Source organism: Dreissena polymorpha, chromosome 1, assembly GCF_020536995.1.
Source record: "Dreissena polymorpha isolate Duluth1 chromosome 1, UMN_Dpol_1.0, whole genome shotgun sequence".
In the NCBI taxonomy this organism is placed as follows: Eukaryota; Metazoa; Mollusca; class Bivalvia; order Myida; family Dreissenidae; genus Dreissena; species Dreissena polymorpha.
Genome location: NC_068355.1, coordinates 32,699,146 through 32,725,884, shown reverse-complemented (window position 1 = coordinate 32,725,884; position 26,739 = coordinate 32,699,146). Strand labels below are relative to the sequence as shown.

General features: G+C 34.8%; 1 long non-coding RNA gene across 1 annotated transcript in view; it reads right to left on the bottom strand.

Annotated features, from left to right (window-relative positions):
* The window catches only part of LOC127876019 (uncharacterized), a 116,980-nt gene that overhangs the window by 29,202 nt on the left and 61,039 nt on the right, over nucleotides 1–26,739 (bottom strand). The window lies entirely within an intron of this gene.

Below are 26,739 nucleotides of genomic sequence, written 5' to 3'. Positions count from 1 at the left end.
CATTTGGACATGATATACATCAACTTCTGTTTATTATCAAATTTCACAAATTCTAAAACAACACCTTTTGTTAAAAGGTTTTCTGTTAGTTGTGGTGGTTGATTTCCAGGTTCAATTATTAAAAAAGAATATTTTTTCACATCTTTTTCTTGACAGAAAGACCCAGGATAATTGCCACCATCCATTCTTGTTGTCTGAAATAACACAAAACATGTTTGTACAAACTATATACAACAAATTAACACATAAATGTCACTATCTTAATATATGTCGGAATTTTAACATATCCGAAATATAGTACATCGAGTGAAGGACCTACTTTTGATTTCAGAAATAGTTGGTATCTTAATTAAAATATATCGTTCACAGAACATTTTTAAAATGGAACTGTTAAACACAAATGCCTGTTGAAACAAGTTAACATGTGTTTTTGTTATGGTATTGATTAAAGAAATAGCATCCCTAATAATCGTTATAATTATTGATCTTCGTAACAGTTTATCCCAGGATAACATAATTGATAGTTCAATGTCATAAAGGAGCTGTTAATCAGATAATAACCTCCATAAACTTGACTATTTTATTTCGACATTCATGGTTTGAAATCGTTTAAGAAACTGTTGATTTTGCGATTTTTGAACTTTTGGTACCAACCAGTTCGGAACAAAACCAAAGTTTCGTACCCATTGAAAATAACGAAAAAACACATATTATATGCACAAATTCGTCACTACAACTACATTAAACAACACATAAAATTTTATTCTCTAAAATATGACCGTATTTGTGCATAAAATATGGAATGTTTAAAGTTGATAGGCGTAAATGGGTTTCGCATTTCGAGCACCTGTTAAATTAAAATCTTCTTTTCTTATTGCTTTCATAATATTTTTTAGTCATTTTAATACTATCAATTTTATAAAATTGTAAAGAAATAATAAAATATTTACTTACAAATCGATTCCATTCAGGATTTTATTTGATGGTTGCATAATTATTGGGAAATTAGCAGACTTTGCTGATGAAAGCGTTGTTATAGCGTTCATCAACTTCTTGCACAAACAATGATGGCGTAGCTGTTGGTAAATTCCAGCACATGTACACGATGAAGGAGGTTCGCGTATTAATGTGGCTAATTAAAACTGGTTTTATTATGACGATTTATAACTCATTTGAACTTTTTCTAAAATCCGACAAGCGTTTCGTGTTTTAAAGCCACCTTTTGGCATCCGAAAAAAAAAGATTTTAAATATATTTTTTTGGTTTCGTCAAAAATTGGAGTTGGCGGGTCCGAAAATCATTTTATTAAAAAACTCTGGCCTAACCACTATAAATTTGATCAACATATGTCGCAGCATTTTTGTAAAGGCTCAGTCAATACTAGCCCTATATTAATTATGTTGGTATCTTTACAAACGTTACATTTAAATCCATGGTGTGGTGCAAATTTAATTTGCATTTTTTTTTACAAATTTCTAATTTTTTATTAGCTCAAAAACTACATTTTTTTGTCGTTTTTTTACTTTGTAACCACTATCAATTTGATCAACATATGTCGCAGCTTTTTTCGAAAGGATCAGTCAATTCTAGCCCTACATTATTCATAATGTTAATTTTTCCTGTGTATAATTGTGTACGGTTCAATGAGCATATTTATTTTTTGTGTAAAGAGCTGTCATATTGCTTTCATTTATATACTTATATTGCTATACTTATGTTTTTAATTCATTTTTTTTTTCTTCGGTGCGCTGAAAAGAAGCAAAAGAGGGTCTCTTGCTCTTTAGAAGGAAAGTTTGAACCCGTGAAGGAAAATGCAATGATGCCAGAGAAACTTAGGCGTACAAACCCAGGTCATTTCCACATTAAGAACTTTTAATGGTTGAAAAACATTGTGGACTTTAAATAGTGCTGACATACATGGGTGATCACAGCTATGCCAAGGATACTGATACTGATTCAACACGGAAATTTGATTCCTTTCTTTTCCTGAGACGTACCTTGACCATCCCAGCACTAAGATGATGTTACTATATTCATGTCTACTATATTCATGTCTACTAGATAAAGCAGTGGCGACAACAAACTTCACAAACCTTCAGACTTGCCGAAGACAAAAGAAAAATCAATCTGAATTAGTTTTAAATATTAAATTTATTTAATTTAACTGTTGCATTTTTTCATAAATGAACACATTCCAGCAGTGAATATCTCTGCTTAACTCAAACGTAACTGTTAGATATTTGATCATGTTAATGAAAATTGTGTTCCCAGAACTCATTATAAATATAAATTTTCAAACTTGTTTAAACAAGATAATTTGGTATTTAATTTTAATTTTTGTGTTTTGCTTTAGGCTTTCAATAAATCTTCTGCATCACCATGTCAGGAGGAACCTCAGTCTTTTGTTGTTGTTGGTTTTATTATTTAGTTCTATTTCAGATTGCAAATAGTTACTTGTGCAAAATCTTTTCAAACGTGTTTTTTTTCACATGCTCAGTTCATGCTATTGAGTTTTTAAAGTATTTTCTTTAACTGAATGTTCATTACATTTAGTTACATGAATGTATTGTTACACATACTCTTAAAATTAAATAATACCAAGATTACCTATCATGCATGTACTAATGTGTCTGTTTCAGTGTTTTACTGATTTATACTGAGAAATAAAAACGTTAACGACTTTTATGAATTGCCTTGCCTTCAAATTCTGCTGATTTTTGTTCAATACTTGAACACGAAATCACGAAAAAGACTTTCAGTACTACTATGGGTATCATGTAAAAAAAAATTGAGTCCAACAGAATAATATAATGGCATGCGAACCTTCATTGTCTCGGATGATAAAGAACAATTATACATTTTAAATTGTAAGCAATTGATAATGTTGATATTTTTCACACAGCAGTAACAGTAACATTTTTAATTAATTAAAAGACCGGTCTTTGCTACATGCACATTTCTCCTTTAAAGCCCAATACTCTTTAAGTTCCATACAGACAGGGTCTTATGTTGAAGCATTACGGCTATATTCCCTGTCTGCAAGTGTTCAACATTGTGCCACATATACTAATACACACTAGTTACAATACAAAATATATATACCCTAAAACTAAATTACAATTACCAATTACATTTTTTTTTCTGTTATATTTATATATAATTGCATGTTTACATGCAAATCTGCTTTCTCTTATCAGAGCTAATAAATCAGGCTCTTCTTTCTCAATTATTTAATGTTCCTAAATTCTTATATCTTCCCATCACTAAGAGTTCTTTGTATAGCATATAACTCCAACAACAACTTCCCATCCATCCATAGATTTATTACATAGTGTTAAACCACTTTGTGATCTGTAAAATTTTAATTATTAATAATTATTTCCTATTCTACCGTAATTACTCTATGTTTTCGGACACTCTAAGTTTTCAGACACCCCCTTTTTTAGCAAAAATAATTATTTTTCGTGACTCTTTATTTTCGGACACACGAGTTTCCGCCCGTTATTTATGTCTCTAAGTTTTCGGACAGTATATTTTACAGCGCTATTTTACCAAATTTTGAATTTTTTTCGATATATAATGACACTTCGATCATGGGGTTTTACAACCAGATTAACATCATAAAACATTGCGGGTGCATGCCTGAGGGCAATGGACCATTACATTTGCGTTATTGGGTAAATAACCTTGTAAACCGGTATTAAACAATGGTTTCGCCCGATAGTATAAGCGTTATGACAATTACCAGGGGTAGGGGGAATTAACAGTTCAATTATCTACCGCAATGGTATTCCCCCTTCTCAGTAAAATAACTGTGACAAATACTAAATGTTTCAAATTGTGATGCACCCTATTACAAGTTTTACGAACAATGGAAGGTGTTACACAACAACTATCGGAAATGAACAAACAAAGAATTCATAGTTTGCTTTTTATTGCGTTAATTACAGGTTCATACAAGCGTGTATCGGTACATCACATGCTCATTTTTGAACTCGTTGGTCAAAGTACAACCTTGAAGTAACTTTCTGTCAAATAAATTAAGCATTTACAATTATTTAAAATGCAGTGCAAACATGTATAACTGTAATTTATACTATACGGAATGGTATTTTACAAGCGCGTGCTATTACCGGTAGTCGTAGATACAATTGACGCTATTTTCGGACACTTCCATTTTCGACTCTAAGTTTTCGGACACCTGTATTTTGTTAATATTTTTTGTATCTAAGTTTTTGGACACGAAAATTTTTTATTATTTTTAAGTGTCTGAAAACATAGAGTTATTACGGTATACATATTACATATCTGTGTAATCCTTTTCTTTCAAAGAAACATAAAATTAAAGAATAATTATGTTAATTTCAACAATCAAATCACAGATCACAAAGTTTACAAGACTCCAACAACCCCATTTCAGTATATCTGAACAATGGGTCTAGTAAAGATGATGCACATATAACAGTATGTGTTTTCACCATCCTTACTTATTAAAATTGGGCTATTCTCTCTCTTTCTCTTTAATTTTAAAGCATAAAACAGCAATAGCATAATAGTAATATTAATAATAATAACAATAAATCAACATCAACATAGTAGTATAAATGGATGTAATTATTCCTTCTTGTTTCATACATTTCCTAATGAAATTCGGCTTTGTTAATATTTTAAAAGTGCAAAAGAGCAGACGCAAACATTATGATTGGTTATCTCTGTCACGTCCGTGCAAGAGCAGACGCCATGTCAAGGTCGTTCTTTGTGTGAAATTTTCACCCCAAAACGGATTGACCTACTTGCATTTGCGCGGACGTGACAATGATAACCAATCAGAGCCATGCTTTTAAATACTGTCAACCAATGAAAACACCGCTTTCTAACAGCTTCAGGCAAGACATTGCTTATTAGTTTTATTGAGTACTGCGTTTTTAACGCTTTTTGAATAAGTAAAGTATAGATATTTTTAAACCAATAGATTTTTATTGAAGCATCGCATCAACACTGCAATGTGTTGTTGTATTATAAATGGTACAGCCCAATAAAATCGGGGCTGACCATATGATACCCGTTATCAGCTTCTTAAACATAGAGTTTTATGTTAAGCAGTGTGCTCAAGCAATGGTTTCTAACCGAAGTCCCGAGCGTAAACAACCCCATAATGTATGTACATGCACATATGTGCGATATACAATGGCAATTGAAACCCTTAAAAACAAATGGTATTGTTACTCGTCAACGCATCTGGTAATTGGGTTCCGTGTAGCATACTGCGTGTTAACATTACTAATTCTTTATTTACAAGACAAACAAGACAAAATTGAACGAATATGTATTTGTTTATTAAACAACAAAAGTCGAATATTGCGAAACAACTATCATCATAAATGAGCGAAATCGCTCGCAATCGAATGAATCGATCTGCTTTCCTTCAACTACATGAAGGTCAGTCTGGCTGCACAGGTTCTGAGCGACTCTGTTGGTAAATATTAAAATGACATGCGAAACTTTGCTGCGTCGGAGGTTAAAAGAACAATTATACATTTTGAGTTGTTTGCACTTAACATGTCTTGATTATGTTGCTATTTTAAACAAAACATGGTAACATTTTAATTATATTAAAAGACCGGTCTTTTGTACATGCACATACCTGCAATAAACAATGGAAATTTAACCCTGGTGAAACAATGGGCAATTAATATTCATCAAAGGGTCAAATAATGGGGTCACCGTTTGACATACTGCGTAATAATTAGACTAATTAATGATTGAGTTTGTGATCAACAACGCAACAATTGAACTAATAGGTACTTGTTTATTTAACATAATATAATTTGAATCCGAAAAAACGTAACCCGCTTAATAAGCGAAATCCCTCGCATTATTGCTACAAGGGGACCAAACGATTGATACTATCAAATCACGCGCACCGGTTTATTTCGCGTGCTGTAACGGGATATCGCGAGGTTGCTAATCCCTTTGTTTGTATAGGTCCCTGTAAGTACTGTGCTTTTGTTGAAATCTCACTGCAATAACCTGGTGGTGTTTGCGTTCGGGTAAATGAGATTTTCTTAGAAGTTGCAAGACATATATTTTTTATTCCAATGTCCAAAATAAGCCATGTTCATATTTAAATTAAAACTAGGCTTGCACAATCTAAAATAAAGCAAAGAAGGGAAAAATGCTATAACATTTGGCGGTTTCATTATGGGTCTCTATGGCAGCATTGGCATTTGATTTAGTGTAAAATAACCTCAAATATAAATTAAACGTATACGAAGCCGTCAGTTAATTGAACGCGTATTTGTGTACCGAATCAACCCACTAGTAGTTTTATCAATTAGAAAAGTAAGAGAATGTTACCTTTTGATCTGGAAACTGTTTATTTGATTGTTAGATTGGTAGACAATTTCCCGCAAAATGTTATAAATTAACCTCCTTTTGAAGAACGTCGCTTACATCTTTAACAAGTAATAAAATTTAAGTCGAGACGGCAAGTTGAGTCGGTCTCAACTGAAATGAGATTTGAAGGGATCTTTTCACAGATTTTGGCATGTATTTAAGTTCATCATTAAATGCTTTATATTGATCAATTTAAACATTGGATCTAAAAAGCTGCAATAAAAAACAAGAATAAAATTTAAAAAAAGAAAAAGTAACCCTCAACAGGGCTCGAAACACTGTCACTAGGAGTAAAAGTCTATGGCTTAGACCACTCGGCCATCCGTGCTCATAAAATGAATGATGTATTTTATACTTCATATAGCAATCCTCGTAGTGTCACACAATATAACGACAACAACAGAACTACCCAAATAAGTAAATCGTTTCGCGTTGCAACGCTTTTATTATTTTCAGGTTTGTAAATCGTCAAAAGATGCAAATAATGGATTTTTAGAGCATTTTAAATGTTCAGTATTACCGTTTCCTCACAAATATCATAACTACAATGAATATTTGCGTATCTGAAACCATTTTTTTTTAATTTTTCAAATTACCAAAACGTGAAAAGGCCCCCTTGATATTATAATACATGTATAGGTATGTTTAATTAAATGGTGACTGAAAAAATTGCGAACCGTCTGTTCTTTTTTCTGGTTAGATTTTATAACACCACATTTGTCGTGTATTTACATCGTTGCTACTCACGTTCGGTGATACCTGCTATTCATCTTGAAATCGGTGTATGTTGAATTTTGCCTCGCTCTGGAAAATATGGTATTGATTCAAGTGCGTAAAGCGACGTCCCAGATTAGCCTGTGCAGTCGGTCTGTGATTAGCCTGTGCGGGATTATCTAGAACGAAACTTTACGCACATGCATTAAGCCCCGTTTACCCACAGCGCGGCGCAATTTTAATGGCCTTTTTCAAAAAAGTTTGGGACGTGCGGAATACGCAACATACCGATTAAAGGCAGCGGTATTATGATGTAAGTACTCTAAAGGATATATGCTTCAAATACACAACTACTAGTAAACCAAATCGTTATTTATTGTCCGATTTTCTATGTGGTTTGTTGGCATGTTGCTCGGTTAACATTTTCTTTTTTAAAGCTTATGTTTAGTGTGTTTACGAGCTGGTGCTTTATGTAAACCGATTCTTAACATACACACAAATAAAATATTAAAAAAAACTGGAAAACTGGGCTTCATGCTTCCAGTATCGTCCCGTGTTATTACGTGCGGGCTTCCGTTTAATGGAATTTTTCGTTTAATGAAGTCTCTTTTGAGCAAACATCCAATTTAGGAGGAAATTCAGAACGAGGCTCAAATATACCCATAATCGACTCTGTCTTATAAAAACATAACGGCTAATATGAGGTGCAATTTAATATTTAGCCCACAACACAACGTCACTTATGATGAATACTTTCCTAAAATAACGTACACGTGAGATATTGTTTTAATTCGTATTGAATTCCTGAAATAACATCATCATTTAGGTTTATTTGAAATGATTAAATCTTTTCAAAAATTCAACGTGCATGTTTTGTGTAAATGTAATTTAAATGAGTTGTTAGAATAATAAGAATTATTATTTTATATTGCTTAATATTACATTGTTATAATTTGAATTTATTTGTGTTTAGACAATCGTCTACGTCTACGCATTCGTCATCGTATGTATAAGAATAAATAAGGTAAACAACGATCATTTGTGGACGAAAAGAAATCAGCACAAACATAAATATATACCAAAAATGACGTAATACATGTAAATTTGTCAAAAGAAGAATCAGACTTTGTTACACTTTGGGACTTTTCTAACGCATCACTTTTCAAACTTGAATATCTCAGTTATGAGTAAAGACATTTATTTAAAATTTTACATACGATCATTTGACTACACGATAAAATCATTCTTTCGTGACGATTGGACGCTTTAGCACGTGGGCTAGGTGTGGTTCTATTTTTGCACGTGGAAATGTTGAAACGCGATTTAATTCTATTTGTATTTCAATTTAATTATTTTAGGAGGATTCTTATATAAGGAAAACATAAAATTAATTTACAAAACAATATACCGGTAGCTCGAATTAATATTTATGAGCGCAATCGCGCACTTTGTATTTTACAGACTACCTTTCCCACTTGCTAAAGCGTCTGATCGTCACGGATGAATGATTTTATCGTTAGCTTGCACATATTGTAGTCAAACGATCACATGTGCAATTTTAAATAAATATATTTACTCATTACTGAGCTATGCTAGTTTTAAAAAGTATTGCGTTAGAAAAATCACCAATTGTTGTAAATGGCGATATACATGTTATTCCGATTTAATTTCAATTTCATAATTCTAGGTACGTTTTTACACAAGGAAAACATAACAGTAATGAAAGAAAAACAATATGGCTCGTATGAATCTCAGGAGTGAAACTGTTCAATCGGCATGTTGCAAGCCGTTCAGTTATTAAGACGTGTAAGTTTATGCGTTTTACTTTTCACATTGTTATTATTTAACGTTGTACGAGTTTGCGAATTTGATTTTTGATATGACGTTTTTAATTTGTTAAGTTTTTTTTTTCGATTTCAATTACATTTTCAGGAATTATCAGATATGTGTAGAATTATCCATGGCCTAAATTTCAACACAAGCCGTTCAAAAATAAGGGAGCTAAAGTGATATGATAAAGTGGTGTATTAGAAAAGTCTAAAAGTGTACTCGAAGGTTTCGATAGAAACATGTTGCCTTGTGTGTGTTTTTTTCCCTGAATTTATACATATATGACCATCGCTGTAGGAAAACGGCGCTTAATGCATGTGCGTAAAGTGTTGTCCGAGATAAGACTGTCAGCACTGTCTTATCAGACACAACACCACCCGCTTAAACTGGATTTTCCTTTTTAAACGAAAACTTGCATAACAGCGGAAATAGTCGTCCCTGATTAGCCTGTGAAGTCCACATCTGGGATTACACTATATGCAGCATATTCATTAGTCCCCATTTTCCAAGTGTGCGCCTAATTTTTTCACTAAGCTCGATTTTGTTCACATAAAAAAGTCTGTACTTCATTGTAAATCAAAAAATAACATATGAATGTCAGAATAGATCGTCATCGCAAAGTATTGTTACGTTACACAATGATATAATGTGGACACGGAAGTTCGCACAGGCTAAGCAGGGAAACCGCTTTCCGCCTTACCTGGTTTTTATCATATTTCAGCAGTCAGTCAGTCCTTCCCAATACCAGAAGTTACTCGCTCTTGGTTTCCGGCCCAGTACCCTCTTGCTGGACCCGGACTGCGTGTATGATGTCACCTGCCACCGCGCCTATAGTACGCATGCACCACGATCCCGGAAGGAGAGCCCACAGAAACCGGACGCACCTAGCGGGATCGCGGCACGGGGCGCTGTTGATCCTCAGATGTAAGTATCACGTGTCATAAGTAAATGATTGATGTTCGCTATACATCTTTCACACGGTATTCATTTGGGTGTTTGTTTATCGTTTGTTCGCTCTCAGGTGCCAGCCTGTATGTTTAGATTACTTTTCTATCCATCGGGTGCTATATAGGAAATAGCACTGCACAAAAACAATCTTCCCTTTTTCCCATCCCCGATGAAATTGTACAATGCTCGTTCTGTTCTGTTCTGTTCTTAATGCATTCGCCTTAAGTGTCATTCCAGATTTACCTGTACAGTTCGCACAGGCTAAGCAGGGAAACCGCTTTCCGCCTTACCTGGATTTTCGTAAAGATGACGCTTCCTATTACACAAATTTCCACTAAAGCGGATTGGATTTGCTAAAAACAAAAAACAACAACAACCGAAAAATTCTAATCCGTTCTACAGGCCAATTAACATATATTCTATAAAATTTATATTTAATGAAATTTTTGAAAATAAAATTAACAATTGTATGTATACTCGTCAAACAAAATAGATTCAATGCTTTAATTAAATCAGTTCCAAATGAATAGCAAATGTATCAGATAGTAATTACCTTAAACAAGCGTTATTATATGCAACATGGCGACCCTGTCAACGATGACGCCTTGTTATTTCAATAATAATTAATGATAAACTCATGTTAAAAGTCGTTTTTTGAACACTTTTTAAGTAACTTTACCTATTAAAGGAAATGCATAAGATTATTTTTCACTTTAATACAACGCAAGTATTTGAAATTAACGCAGTGTTTTTTGTCACGCGTTTCCATGTAATATGTTTGCCTCATTTTGATAAATGTCCGCCCCTTCAAATTGTATGATCGTTTTCTTTTTAATAATTTAGCTACGTAACTATACTGAATAAAATTTTCTTTGAAGAAAAACCTCAACATGCCATTAAGGCAGGATTATCGATAATATAGTGGCCATTTTTCAAAATATTGACATAAATATGAACATTATTAATATTAAAAAAAATAGCCGACAACGATCAATTAAGCGTTAGAATTCCCGTGTGCGAGTTACTATATTCGCCGTTTTCGGGGTACATTTAAGTATACTTAAGCGTACCCGGGGTACAGTTAAGTAGTACCCGAGTCGACAAAGACCAATCGAGCATAAGTGACACAAATCATAAAATGTATTACAATTGCAAAGACGCACCTTGATTTAATTATATCCTTCATAATGAGTAAATAATAATTGTATAATTATAAACTACATTTGTACTAGCCACGGATCGTATATTGACAGGAGTTGAATCGAGTATTTGACCCTTACTGTAGTAAATTAAATTGTATGCAAAAACTAACTATCCGATTTTATTGGTTCAAACGTTATCTTGTTGCTTATTAATTCCTCTTTCAAAAAAACAAAACAAATTTTAGTATATTTCCGTTGTTATTAATGGATTTAAAGCGCGTTAAACACAAAAAATAAACATTTTATGTTTTACCCCCGCGCGTTCAACCGTGTCGTAACTTAGTCACGTGACTGGTAGCTATCGATTAGCGCACATCAAAGCGCCGACGTTATACATTTGGATGTACCCATATATCACTAGAAAGCCTACATTTCGTAGCTTTCATATATAAATATATATATATATAAAGTTTTTTTTTCTGATTTGGGCAGCGAGTTATAACTTTAACTTTTGCAAATAAGGAATGAAGGCGTACGAAAGTAGCGCGCGATCCTAACGCTCCGAACGTTTGGAGTTATATAATCTAGGTTGACATGTTCTTTCTTTATACCGATTTGTAGCGTTTATATCTGGAGTTCAGTTAAAAAATGTCATCTTGCGTAAGACCATTAAATTCTGTATACGATAGAAATAACTGCAATAACCACTGTTGCTGCTGCTAGTATTACTTCTAATAATAATTATGAGGAAAATTAAATAAAGAATGCTTTTACTACAACACCCAGTATATACTACTATTACTGCGTCTACCGCTATTGCTGCTGTTACTGCTATGACTACTACCCCTACTACAACCACTACTTATAAAATCACGAACAGGTGCAGTACCTAAAACCACGGACTCTAGATTACACGGATAAGAAACAGGACCGTTACGCCAAATATTTTGTGTCTAAGTCACGTGACCGTGTCGTAACTATCGATCTTTTATCGAAGCGCCGAGGTTATAAATTTGATGTACCCACTCACGTATTTTGTTAAATTATAGTTTCATTTCTAGACCGATTTTGACAATTTATATATCATTAGAAAGCTTACGTAACGTAGTTTTCAGATATATAAATATATATTAAGTTTTTCCTCTGATTTCGGCAGCCCGGCGAGTTATAACTTTATCTTTTGCAAATATCATACCGTTTTGGAGTTTTAGAATCTAGATTTACGATTGACATGTTCGTACTTAATACCGATTTGTAGCGTTTATATTTGGAGTTCAGTTTTAAAAATAACATCTTGCTTAGGAGAATAGAATTATGTTTATGATAGAGAAAAAAATGGTATAAAAATGAAAACAAGTAAGGAATGAAGGCGGAAAAAAGTAGCGCGCGGTCCTAACGAACCGAACTGATGCTAAGGTCTTGGCGATTATGCTTTTGTTTAGATACCGGCCATTGAATTTCCTTTGCCATTATTATGATATTTTTTATGAAATATATTGAAATATTTTGTTCTAGAGACATATCAATAAAGCTAAGTATTAATGAAGCTTAATAAATTAACGATTTCAGCTCTTGATTATAACACAGAAAGGGTGTTAATTTTATGATGAAACAGCGTATATAGCGGACCCTCTTGATATTTTCGGCTTTGCATACTTCAAATATAATGGGTGTCAAAACATTCATCGTTTGTTGTTTATTATCAAAAAGGTAATTATGTAAAATTATATGAAATGTTATTAACCATAAATTATCAATTAATTAAAATTATTGAAAGATTCTTGAAAATCACGGTCAACGGTCTATGCATGTATATTGAAATATCTTTATAAGTTAACAGAGTTATAAATATATAGAATTCTAAATTAAAACTCTGTATTATTTGTATTATTCGGAAAGATTATTTAACCCCGTTGTGGTCAAATGAGAATGCTGTTTTTAATTATGTTGTTCCGTACACTACCATACACTCTTTATAGGACTACGAAATGACGGAGTTTTTTACCGGTACCCGCTAAATACGTTAAATGTTAATTATTAGATTGTTTAAATGTTTAAAATGTACATGTATAGGTATTAAGCACTTATAATTATTATGAATTAGCTGGCTGGCATCTATACAGTATTTAGTTTATGGCAATCTGTATGGGCAGATGACTATAAATGTTTTCAATACGCTACATATCTTATAAACGCAAACTTGAGAATTTGGCGTTACATTACTCCAATAAATGACCACTAATACCACAAGAAGACATGGAGGTATCATAAAAAGTGTAAACTGACCAGAAATTGCCACCTGTGGTTAGGGACCAATATACAAGTATAGGTCCCTGCTGTGGCGTATGACACCATAGTGTTATTAAGTATTGGTCGGCACAGTATCTGATCATAACGAGATAATTGGTTTGTGCTGAACACAGGGGCAATAAAACCACAGATCTATCAATAAACAAGATTATTGAGATATCTTTTATTGAACACCGCGATAAAAATGCTCAAACCATGGACTCTAGATTACACGGATAAGAAACATGGCAACATTCTCAGAATCATCGCTGCTATATGTGTAATCACCTAACAATTCGTCTAAAAATAATTTATATATTTGAGTTGAAGACGATGTACTGTTGTATAAGTCTGAACAAACTATCTGTCTGCCTGTCTAAATCTAAGCCGTCATCGTCCCGGTTAAAAAAATCTGATTTTGAATAGTTGGACATGATGCCCTGATGTCAAAATACGAAATGACCCGCGTAACACCGACCGTGATTTTCAAGAATCTTTAATAAATGGATAATTTAAGGTAAATAACATTTCAAATAATTATACATAATTACCTTGTTGATAATAAACAGCAAACGATGAATGTTTTTGACACCCATTTTATTTCAAGTATGCATGTAAAGCCGAATAATATCGAGAGGGTCCGCTATATACGCTGTTTCATCATAAATTTAACACCCTTTCTGTGTTATAAACAAGAGATGAAATCGTTAATTGATTAAGATTCATTTATAATAAGCTTTATTGATATGTTTCGTGAACAAAATACTACAATATATTCCACAAAAATATAATAATATGGCAAAGGAAATTCAATGGCCGGTTTCTAAACAAAAGCATAATCGCCAAGACCGTAGCATCAGTTCAGTGCGTTAGGAACGCGCGCTACTTTTTCCCGCCTTCATTCCTTAATTACTTTCGTTTTTAAACATTTTTTTTCTATCGTATACAGAATTCTATTCTCCTAAGCAAGATGTAATTTTTAAAGCTGAACTCTTAATATAAACGCTACAAATTGGTATTAAGTACAAACATGTCAACCGTAAATCTAGATTCTAAAATTCCAAAACGGCGTGATATTTGCAAAAGTTAAAGTTATAACTCGCCGGGCTGTCGAAATCAGAAGAAAAACTTAATATATATTTATATATCTGTTTACTACGTAACGTAAGCTTTCTAATGATATATAATTTGTCAAAATCAGCCGAGAAATGGAACTATAATTTAACAAAAGACGTGAGTGGGTACATCAAAATGTATAACCTCGGCGCTTCGCTGTACGCTGATTGTAAAAGATCGATAGCCACAACACGTTAATTAAAACGCGCGGTGGTAAAACATAAAATGTGTATTTCTTGTGTTTAACTCGCTATAAATCCATTAATAACAACGGGAATATACTAAAAGTTATATTTTTTCGAAAGAGGAATTTATAAGCAACACGATAACGTACAAACCAATAAAATCGGATGAATAGTTTTTGCATAAGATTGAATTTACTACAGTAAGGGTCAAATACTCGATTCATCTCCTGTCAATATACACTCCGTGCTAAAACAGACTCAACTCAACGTTCCGGTGCGAAGTATCCAGTTCGATCCCCTCGATATCCGGTCATCGCGACCAGGTGTCGAATCCCGCTGGGTCGTCGAATTTCGTACTACAGCGGATATGTCAAAAGCTATACAGTCGGGACTTCTGGTGGACACGAACCGGCTGGTGTTTTACCAGCACGATGGCGTCACTAAACGCGAAACCGCGGCCTATAGAAACTACATAGAAGTTGTTAACACCCATGCCGTGATAGCGGCGTCTGCTGATAACGCAGTGCGCGGGAAACTTAAACGCGCAGTTTCCAGCGGTCGATTTCACTCAAGACGTTTAAGATATTATGAAGATAACTAAATGGAAGTGACTTTTTGAAACTATGTGACTATGTCGTTATGTTAATTAAGGTTGTTTGGGATATGTACGCTAGCATGTACCAACAGTGACTCGATTAGTACACATTCAAGTGGAATACTTACATAAACGCCATTTAAATTCAAACATCCACATTCATTTATGACAAAAATACGCTCCCCTTTTGTTGTCGAAGTTTTTGTTTGTTTTGAATACTTAGGAATAGAATACATGTATTGATAATACTAACTTTTAGCATATTGAATCATTTCCCACTTCAAACACAAAGTTATATCATGTATATAGACAGAACAAATATTTATCAGCTTTGTTGTCAAGACATTTTAGTTTAAAGCCCTCCCCGTCAGACAAATTGTGTGGACAAATTTGTGGACGGACCTACGAACTGACAGACAGACATGATGATGGACAGAGGGTTAGCCTACGGCCACCTATATCAGAACACATCTCTGAACACACAGTCGTGTGTTGTTTTTTTGGATCCATACAAACAAAACAATTTATTTGATTTTGTAACAATATATACAATGAACAAATATGACATGACACACATATAATATTTATACTATAAAAACAGCATATTAAGTATATCTGCAAAACGAGATTTTCGTACCAAATATATATTTATAACTTATTATGTACCATAATATCTTTCCCTATACCAATTTTGTTTACACCCTATACAAAAAACAATATGTGAGTTAAGAGTCCAGCTCTATACCATAAGCCATACATACTAATGTTTTTACACCCTATACAAATAACAATATATGATTTAAGAATCTAGCTCTATACCATAAGCCATACATACCAATGTTTTTACACCCTATACAAATAACAATATATGATTTAAGAATCTAGCTCTATACCATAAGTCATACATACCAATGTTTTTACACCCTATACAAATAACAATATATGATTTAAAATCCCAGCTCTATACCATAAGCCATACATACCAATGTTTTTACACCCTATACAAATAACAATATATGATTTAAGAGCCCAGCTCTATACCATAAGCCATACATACCAATGTTTTTACACCCTATACAAATAACAATATATGATTTAAGAGCACAGCTCTATACCATAAGCCATACATACCAATGTTTTTACACCCTATACAAATAACAATATATGATTTAAGAGCCCAGCTCTGGAATAACGGGTCTAAATGCATGTGTGAAAAGTGTCGTCCCAGATGAGCCTGGACAGTATGCATGTGTGAAAAGTGTCGTCCCAGATTAGCCTGGGCAGTATGCATGTGTGAAAAGTGTCGTCCCAGATGAGCCTGGGCAGTATGCACCCGCTTGTCAGGGATGACTCTTTCCACTTCAATTGTATCAAAAATTAACCCGGAAAGTATCACCCATGATAAGCCAAATGCAGACTGCACAGGCTAATCTGGCACTACACTTTACGCACATGCACAAATCCCAGTTTTTCCCAGAGCCAGGCTCAAATAAACAATTCAAACTTATCCCTCAACATTGTTTCATTCATAAAATCTTACATTTAAACAAACACAAATAATAACAGACATACTGATAAGGAAAGAACACTAGCTGTGGTTATTTGATACAAGTAAAATTCTTTGGTTGCTCACTTGTAAAGATTCCCACATAAAAGGCAAAAGATACAAAACACTTGTAGATGGCGAGTTATGCAATTCATCATGAAAGAAAGTTACAGCGGTAAAGAATCCCCCGAGAAAGGCAATAGATACAAAACACTTGTTGGAAATTGTGAGTTATGCAATTCATGATGAAAGAAAGTTACCACATATACTTTAACGGAATGGAGATAGTGGGCATAATACACATATTGATACAGGAAAGTTGATTTATTTACCTATTTAAAAAGAGCTAAATTGCTAAATATGTGATTTATCAATTGACTTAAAATAACACACCAAGCAACAAGGGCTGTTTGTAAAACATGCATGTCCCCATATGGGCTGTCAGTTGTAGTGGCAGCCATTGTGTGAATACGTTTTTTGTCACTGTGACCTTGACTTTGACCTAGTAACCTGAAAATCAAGAGGGGTCATCTGCCAGTCATGATCAATGAACCTATGAAGTTTCATGATCCTAGGCCTTATTATTCTTGAGTTATCATCAGGAAACCATTTTACTGTTTTGAGTCACTGTGACCTTGACCGTTGACCTAGTAACATGAAAATTAATAGGGGTCATCTGCTAGTCATGATCAATGTACCTATGAAGATTCATGGTCCTAGGCGTAAGCATTCTTCAGTTATCATGCGGAAACCATTTTACTATTTCGAGTCACTGTGACCTTGACCTTTGACCTATTGACCTGAAAATAAATAGGAGTTATCTGCGAGTCATGATCAATGTACATATGAAGTTTCATAATCCTAGGCATAGGCATTCTTGAGTTATCATCCGGAAACCATTTTACCGTTTCGAGTCACTGTGACCTTGACCTTTGACCTAGTGACCTGAACATCAATAGGGGACATCTGCCAGTCATGATCAATGTACCTATGAAGTTTCATGATCCTATGCGTATGCATTCTTGAGTTATTATCCGGAAACCATTTTACTATTTTGAGTCACTGTGACCTTGACCTTTGACCTAGTGACCTGAAAATCTATTAGGGGACATCTGCCAGTCATGATCAATCTCCCTATGAAGTTTTAGGATCCTAGGCCTTAGCATGCTTGAGTTATCATCCGGAAAACATTTTAATATTTCGAGTCACTGTGACCTTGACCTTTGACATAGTGACCTGAAAATCAATAGGCGTCATCTGCCAGTCAGGGTCAATGTACCTATGAAGTTTCATGGTCCAAGGCCTAAGCGTTCTTGAGTTATCATCCGGAAACCCTCTGGTGGACGGACCGACCGAACGACCGACATGTGCAAAACAGTATACCCCCTCTTCTTCGAAGGGGGGCATAATAATCTATAGAAAAATATATGGATGAAAATAATCATTATACATGCATCACACATGGCTAGAATAATTTGTATTTTGTAAAAACACTACTGAATAGTGGCAAGGTGTAGCATTTGATAATATCTACTGTTATCACTCCTAACACAATCGTTGTTAAAGCACAAACAATGTATATGTGTGTTTCAATTACTCAAAATGCTTTATAAAATATTCATTGTTGGCAAAATGTTGTGCTTTATGACATAATGGGAAATAACAACAAAGCCAAACCAACGATTTTCTTTACATATCTAACTAGCTTTATTAGTAAATAGCAGAAGCATTAAAATGCCATCAACTGTTTAGTTATAAATATATTAACCTTGCTCTTGAAGAAAAGGCGTAATAATGTGTGTGTTAAGCATCTTCCCAGATTAGCCTAAGCAGTCTGCACAGGCTTATGGGGGACGACACTTTCCTCAAAACCAACCAATTTTCATTTTATTAACTTTTTCCCACAGCGTGATTGCCTTTTAATATTTAACTCTTTTGACATTTTCGCGAATAATAACGCCATCACGCCCAAAAAGTGACGTCATTTCACTGTAAAAAGGTTACAAGTATGGAACATGTTCACTGTTATTTTTCAGTATCAGTTGTAATGCATCGATGTTTCCATAGAAACCACAGGATAGCACACAATAAAGTTGTTTCTTTGTTAATAAACAACGAAATACTTTTTTCTTCAAACATAAAGATGAGCGACAATTTATCTAGTTGCATTTAATTTATGTGTAGCACATTCTGATTATTATATGGTAGTATTTAACAGTTAAAGTACATGACAAAAGTGTCGTCATAAATTATAACCACACAGTTATAACCACTTTGCTGTGAAATAATAAACCAGAATAACTTCGTGTTCTATTTGAATGATACAAATCAGACGTTAAAGTTTTCGGTTGAAACGCGCAGGAGAAAAATGCTCTAGGCAGACTAGTATTATTATTCCGCATAAAATGGATTTTGGCTAGCAATAGACTTACATTAAATAACATAACATAACATAACATTTATTAGGCCTAATGTAAAATACCATTAATGCGGAAATCGTCGTCCCTGGTAAGCCTTTTCGGATAACACAGGCTTATCTGGGACGAAAATTTACGCACATTCGTTAATTCCCGTTTTTCACTGATGGAAGCTCATTCATAATTTGTCTTTTTTACAGTGCAAAAATACTCAAGTAATATTTTAATTTTGTTAAATATTTGTATATTTAATTTTCTGTTTTACTGATATTACTAATATACTCGCTTAATCGCGAATTCATGATCTCATAAAAAGACCGCCAGAGAAATATCTTCTAATTGAATGCATACTCATGGGTGGAAGACCGCCAGAGAAATATATTCAAATGGAATAAATACACATGGGAGGATGACCGCCAGAGAAATATCTTCCAATGGAATGAATACACATGGGAGGATGACCGCCAGAGAAATATCTTCCAATGGAATGAATACACGTGGGAGGAAGATCGCTAGAGAAATATCTTCATATGGAATGAATACACGTGGGAGGAAGACCGCCAGAGAAATATCTTCCAATGGAAAGAATACACGTGGGAGGAAGACCGCCAGAGAAATATCTTCCAATGGAATGAATACACATGGGAGGAAGACCGCCAGAGAAATATCTTCCATTGGAATGAATACACATGGGAGGATGACCGCCAAAGAAATATCTTCCAATGGAATGAATACACATGGGAGGAGGACCGCCAGAGAAATATCTTCCAATGGAATGAATACACGTGGGAGGAAGACCGCCAGAGAAATATCTTCATATGGAATGAATACACGTGGGAGGAAGACCGCCAGAGAAATATCTTCCAATGGAATGAATACACGTGGGAGGAAGACCGCCAGAGAAATATCTTCCAATGGAATGAATACACATGGGAGGAGGACCGCCAGAGAAATATCTTCCAATGGAATGAATACACGTGGGAGGAAGACCGCCAGAGAAATATCTTCATATGGAATGAATACAAGTGGGAGGAAGACCGCCAGAGAAATATCTTCCAATGGAATGAATACACGTGGGAGGAAGACCGCCAGAGAAATATCTTCCAATGGAATGAATACACGTGGGAGGAAGACCGCCAGAAAAATATATTCCAATTGAATGAATATGGTTTGTTCGTGTTCAGTTTGTAAAATGTTTTGAGGTACACAATACAACTTTTAGAAAAATGGCATTTAATATGTTTACAATAACTGAACATGGACTTACAACACCATACTGTTTTGAACTAATTACAATAGCAATTACACAGATTAAATAAAATACTTCTGTCCCGGGATTCGAATCCGAGCCCAGTGAAAGCAAAAATAATGCGCTACCACTGATCCACGTGGGCTTTTATGTTCATTACCGAATTATAAACCGTATTTAAGAACTACACGCATTCTTTAAATAATTGTATAAACCGTATTTATGGACTCTACACACATTCTTTAAATAATCGAGTAAAAGCGTTACAAGCGATTTATTATTTTATTATTTTGCCGATTTCGAATCACGAGTATAAAAAACACTATATTAAACAGTTTTCTAACACATCAGTATTCTTTCGCTTGTTTAAATATGATGTATGTGTTCTTTTTTGAATCATGACAATACTTTTTTAATCGTCATTTTACAAAACCGTGAAAAAGGGCCATTACAATTAGATGTGAAAAAATATGTTTACATCTTACAAACACAAGACTAAAAGAAACATTTTAATTAAGTCTGATAGATAAAAAATAACGTAATTTGTATTCTAGTTAACTGACCAATAACAACATGCTTTTATTCTATATCGCACCATCAGGAAAAATATTGGCCAATTCAAAATGTACTTTAGCCATAATGTTTCGATCGGGTGACAGCATTTTTCATTCGTGGAAATTATTCTGTGTCTTTATTTGTGGACAAACATTGTTTTGAGTTCTCGAATAAGAAAAATTCGCTTCCGCTCACCTGACGAGAGCCCTAATTAACCTGACGGGTTTCCGGTTCGCTGCGTAGGCTGTAGCCATTAGTTTCCGGCAAGTAGATCCGCCGCCAATTTAATTTCTGGATAATCGATCTTAATTTTCTCAAGACGGTCGAGTTTAAATTGTGGCAAAAAATTGAAAGTTCTCAATCACGTTTTCCGTAATTATTGTCAGATATTTTTTATGGTTGCTGGTTGAAGCAAAGTCCATGATTATGTGAAAGAGGGCAAATTGACGCACATCAATCATGTACCACTAATTATGGTGTTGATATCAGTTTCCATGGAAACCTTTGTAAACCTCTGTCCTGGGTTGGAATTACGTTATCAGTCACAGATCACATTCGCGCGTTTCTAAACATTCGCGCGTTTCTAAAGAATGATAAAGGAATATCGAATAATGAAAACATATACAATTTGTTGAAATAATGTTTTCGAGGCAATTCACAATGCATAGAACATAGCGACGATTGATGGTCTTGGTCGTCACTCGTTCAAGAGCCAATGTTTGAGAGATTACATGGAATCGAAAGTGCGAAGTAATTGTTGGTGGGGGTGTTCGTGGTGGTGGGGTGGGGGCCGGTCGTGGTGGTGGGGAGTGGGGCGGTTGTGGTGGTTTTTGCTGTGGTGGTAAAATTGCTGCTGGAGGTTGTTGAGATAAGAACATGGGTTGATGGTTGTACTGGTGGTTGTGAAGGGTGGTGGTAGTGTTGGTGATAATGGTCACGGTGGTTTTTGGTGAAAGCTATGGACGTTGTTGTGATGGCTGTTGAGATGCGGTGGTGGTTGTGGGAGTGTGGTAGTTGTTGTGGTGATATCAGTAACGGGGGAGGTAATTGAGTTTGTGGCGGTTTCTCCTGTGGGCAGGTGGGGGTTGTGTGTATGATGGTTGTTGTGGTTATAGTGGTTATGCTATAGTGGTGGTGGCCGTGGTAGTGAAGTTGCGGTGTGTTGCTGGTGTTGAGCATGTGGACGTGATGGGCCGGTTGTGGTTGTGGTGGCAACTGGTGTTGGCGTCGGAGGTAGAGGTGCTGTTTTAGTGATGGTGGTGGAGGTGGTTGAGTCAAGGCCCCAAAAATGTGTTCAAATAACGGTGTTAAAAGGGCTTCAGACGAGTAAGGGTCGAGTTTTCAGTGTGCGTTCTTGATGTTTTATCTGGTTGTGTAATTGTTATTGTTAGTGAGTAATTTATGTTTGTAAAAAGCGAACATTTTATGTAAGGGAGGTTATCGTGGTGCGCTTACGAAGTTATTAATGCGAAGTGCTTTCCCTTGTTAATATGTATATAAAAATCTGCGCGCAACACAGGAAAACGAGACATTTGTGTACAAGCATGCACTATATATTTATATTTTTGCAAATTATGGTTTTGATCAATTATATGACGCTTTAATAGAACGTTGTACGCAAAATTGCATGTTTGTGTCGGAACCTCAAAACCATATTCCCGAAGGCAATGGCGGACAAGCGATGAGCGTCGAGTAAAAAAACAGCAAAACAGCATCACGCACAGAAAAAAAAAGAAAGTGTTTCTTTGGTACGGCATGCTTATCATAACCGGCCATTAATTCAAACCACCAACCCAAACATAAGGACCAAGTGATAGCTATATATGTCTCCAATCTTTTTGTCAAAACAAAAAAGACAAACTTTGATTTCACAAAAATTATAACAAATATAAGAGATAATATGTTTTCACTGAACATGGGCGTAAAAATGCTAAAACATTAATACAACGTGACTTAATGTATATAATTAATATTGGAAACTACATTCCCCGATGTTGGACCGATTTGACCCGCAGTGCGCCGGGAGAAACGGTCTAAATTTGGAAAATTTAGTGCTTGTCAAATGACGCTCTGGGAAAACGGCGTTTAATGCATGTGCGTAAATTGTCGTCCAAGATAAGTCTGTGCAGTCTGCACAGTTTAACCACAGACGGCCTTTCTGGATTTTCGTTTAGAAGATAGTTCCTTTAAAGGAAAAAAATCCATAAAGGTGGACTGAACGGACATGCATTAAACCCAGTTTTCACAGAGAGAGGCTTATCAAGTATTTTTACTTTCTGAGTTATGTGAATCCAGTCAATACTTTCTGAGATATGTGAATCCAGTGAATACTTTCTGAGATATGTGAATCCAGTCAATACTTTCTGAGATATGTGAATCCAGTCAATACTTTCTGAGATATGTGAATCCAGTCAATACTTTCTGAGATATGTGAATCCAGTCAATACTTTCTGAGATATGTGAATCCAGTCAATACTTTCAGAGTTATGTGAATCCAGTCAATACTTTCTGAGTTATGTGAATCCAGTCAATACTTTCTGAGTTATGTGAATCCAGTCAATACTTTCTGAGATATGTGAATCCAGTCAATACTTTCAGAGTTATGTGAATCCAGTCAATACTTTCTGAGTTATGTGAATCCAGTCAATACTTTCTGAGATATGTGAATCCAGTCAATACTTTCTGAGATATGTGAATCCAGTCAATACTTTCTGAGATATGTGAATCCAGTCAATACTTTCAGAGTTATGTGAATCCAGTCAATACTTTCTGAGTTATGTGAATCCAGTCAATACTTTCTGAGTTATGTGAATCCAGTCAATACTTTATGAGTTATGTGAATCCAGTCAATACGTTCTGAGTTATGTTCCGAACAAGAAGCGGGAGACTCTGACAGGAAACGATGCGATTACTTTATGCCTTCTTTCGGCTGAATTAAAATGGAAATTTTTCAAGTGCGAATTGTAAGCTCTAATTTTGGAACAATACATATGAGCCGTGCTCTGTGAACAAGGGCTTGAATGGATGTGCGTAAAGTGTCGTCCCAGATAATGCTGTCCGCACATGCTAATTAGGGACGCCACTTTCTGCTTTAATTGTATTTTCAGTTTCAAGAGTCTCTTCTAAACAAAAATCCAGTTTAGGCGGGAAGTGTAGTCCCTGCTAAGGCTATGTGGACTACACAGGCTAATCTGGGATGACACTTTAAGCACAATTATTAAACTCCTTTTTTACAGAGCACGGCCCATATCTTTTTAGATTGGGATTGGAACCGAATAATTTATGTATATGATAAGGCATAAAATATGCGCTTGATGTAAAGTTTTCCAGTTTAGGTTTATTATATATATATATATATATATATATATATATATATATATATATATATATATATATATATATATATATATATTTATATATATATATATATATATCAAAACCGGACGTGTTTGTGTTGTCCGCGTCATTAGAAATAATGACGTCATTTCCTGTCAAGAAAGATGGCTATGACGCCATCGTGCCAAAGCATCTCGCTACTGTATTCATTTTCGTCTGAAATTTTCGTATAAATTGATTTATACCTGTGATAAAATATTTACCACATGACCAACAACATAAAGTAAACTATCTCTTTAAAATTAGTTTTTATTGAGATCAGGATTTAAGAAATTACGCCGTATTGCCGCTCTTTATGTCAAACTGTCGTTGTGCCTCTTTTATTAAATAAAAAAAATCCTATTTAATTTTACAACGTGTAGACCATAATGTTAGAACATAATATCTATATAACTCACAATTCGCCCTGGTGCTCTCAAATTATATAATTAAGCTTAGATCTGGGAAAACTCGGTTTCATGCATGTGCGTTAACTGTCGTCCCAGATAAGCCTTTGCAGTCACCCATACCAGGGACGACACTTCCTGCGTTTATAGTATTTTTTGTTGACAATAAGTATTTTCTTATCTTAACTCAAATCAAGTTACGATGGAAAGTGACGTCCCTGATGGTTTGCGCACTTGCATTAAGACCCTTTTTCCCAGAGCCTGCTTGATTTAATATAGAAAAATATCATAAAGGTGGAAAGTATCGCCCAACATTAGGATGTGCGGACTGCACAGGCTAATCTCTGTGACGACTTATTACGCACATGCGTTTAAGGGGCCTTTTCACAGAATTTGGCAAGTATTGAAGTTTGTCATTAAATGCTTTACATTGATAAAAATGTTAACATTTGATCTAAAAAGCTCCTGTAAAAAAACAACAAGAATACAATTAAAAAAAGGAAAAAGTTACCTTCATCTGAACCACTGAACCCTGGAGTAAGTCTATCGCTTAGACCATTTGGCCATCCGTGCTGATACAATAAGTGATTTATTTTATGCTTTATATAAGCAATCCTCGTAGTGTCCCAAAACTAACGACAACAACAGAACTCTCCAAATCATTTAATAGTTTCGCGTTGCAACGCTTTATAATTTTGCAGATGTTTAAATTGTCAAAAGATGCATGTAACGGAAATTTTAGAGCATGGTTAATGTTCAGTATTACTGTTCCCTCACAATATGATAACTACAATGAAAATTTGCGAATCTGAATATTTTGTTTTAATATTGTCAATTTACCGACATGTGAACAGGTCCCTTTAAGCCCTGTTTACCCGGAGCGAGACTCATACATGTATATTAACCCATTTATGCCTAGCGTCTAGAAAAAAGGCTTGACAAACAGCGTAGACCCAGATGAGACGCCGCATGATGAGGCGCCTCATCACGGTCTGCGCTGTTTGCTTAAAGGAATTTCTGTAAGCAATATTCTAAATATGAAAATAAATATACATCCCTAATTTTGGAAATACACGGATCCAATTTAGAAGGATGGGAGAGTCCATAAATGGCTTAAAGTCCCTGCCCATTTAGACTTTAAACAAACTTTCAGAAATCGCTTCTAATGGACATACCGTTTTCAATACATTAAAACATGTGCTGATCAAACAACAAGATGGCGTGAAGGCACAAATTCGCTTACCTCACAAAGACATAAAGGAACTGACCTGTTCTTTGCAGCCCAAGATAGCATTAGAACAAATGTTGTGACCAAGTATCATGTAAAGTTAACTATAAATATAACTTTTAGAGTGCTAACAAGTTTTTTGCCATATACGGAAAAATGCCCCGGACCCTTGCGGTCATGTTTTTCAAACAACCGGAACCATTTAGAGTGTTAACAAGGCAAATGTTGACGCTGCACAATGCACGCCGGACTTAAGACGATCGCAAAAGCTCATCATAAGCACATTGTGCCCAGGTGAGCTAAAAAAGGCTCGAAAATTACCAATTGCGAAGTTTGTAGTAAACTCTCTCAATAAGCATTTTTTCTGATGTTAATTTATATTTCTTGTTTCTATTCATGCGATAGATGATGACGCTTCTGGAATAGATCGAGTAAGTACACGGAGTTCGTACCCTGCGTATAAATGGATATATATTCGTTTTGCACGAAGTTCTTATAAACACGAACATAACTGAATGTACTACTTAAAAATGAAAAAATTTCAGTGACTAAGTGTCATATCCATCAATCGGAAATTATGTTTTTTTCGCATGGATTTTTTTATCGGTGTACATGTGTTTTAAAATACTGTTGATATGATACTGACACAACAGTACATAAGAACAGAAGTAACTATGCGTATGTCTAAATTTATATGTATCCAGCCGGTCTGTCTTTAATTTCTGTATCTTTGTCCAACTGTCCTTA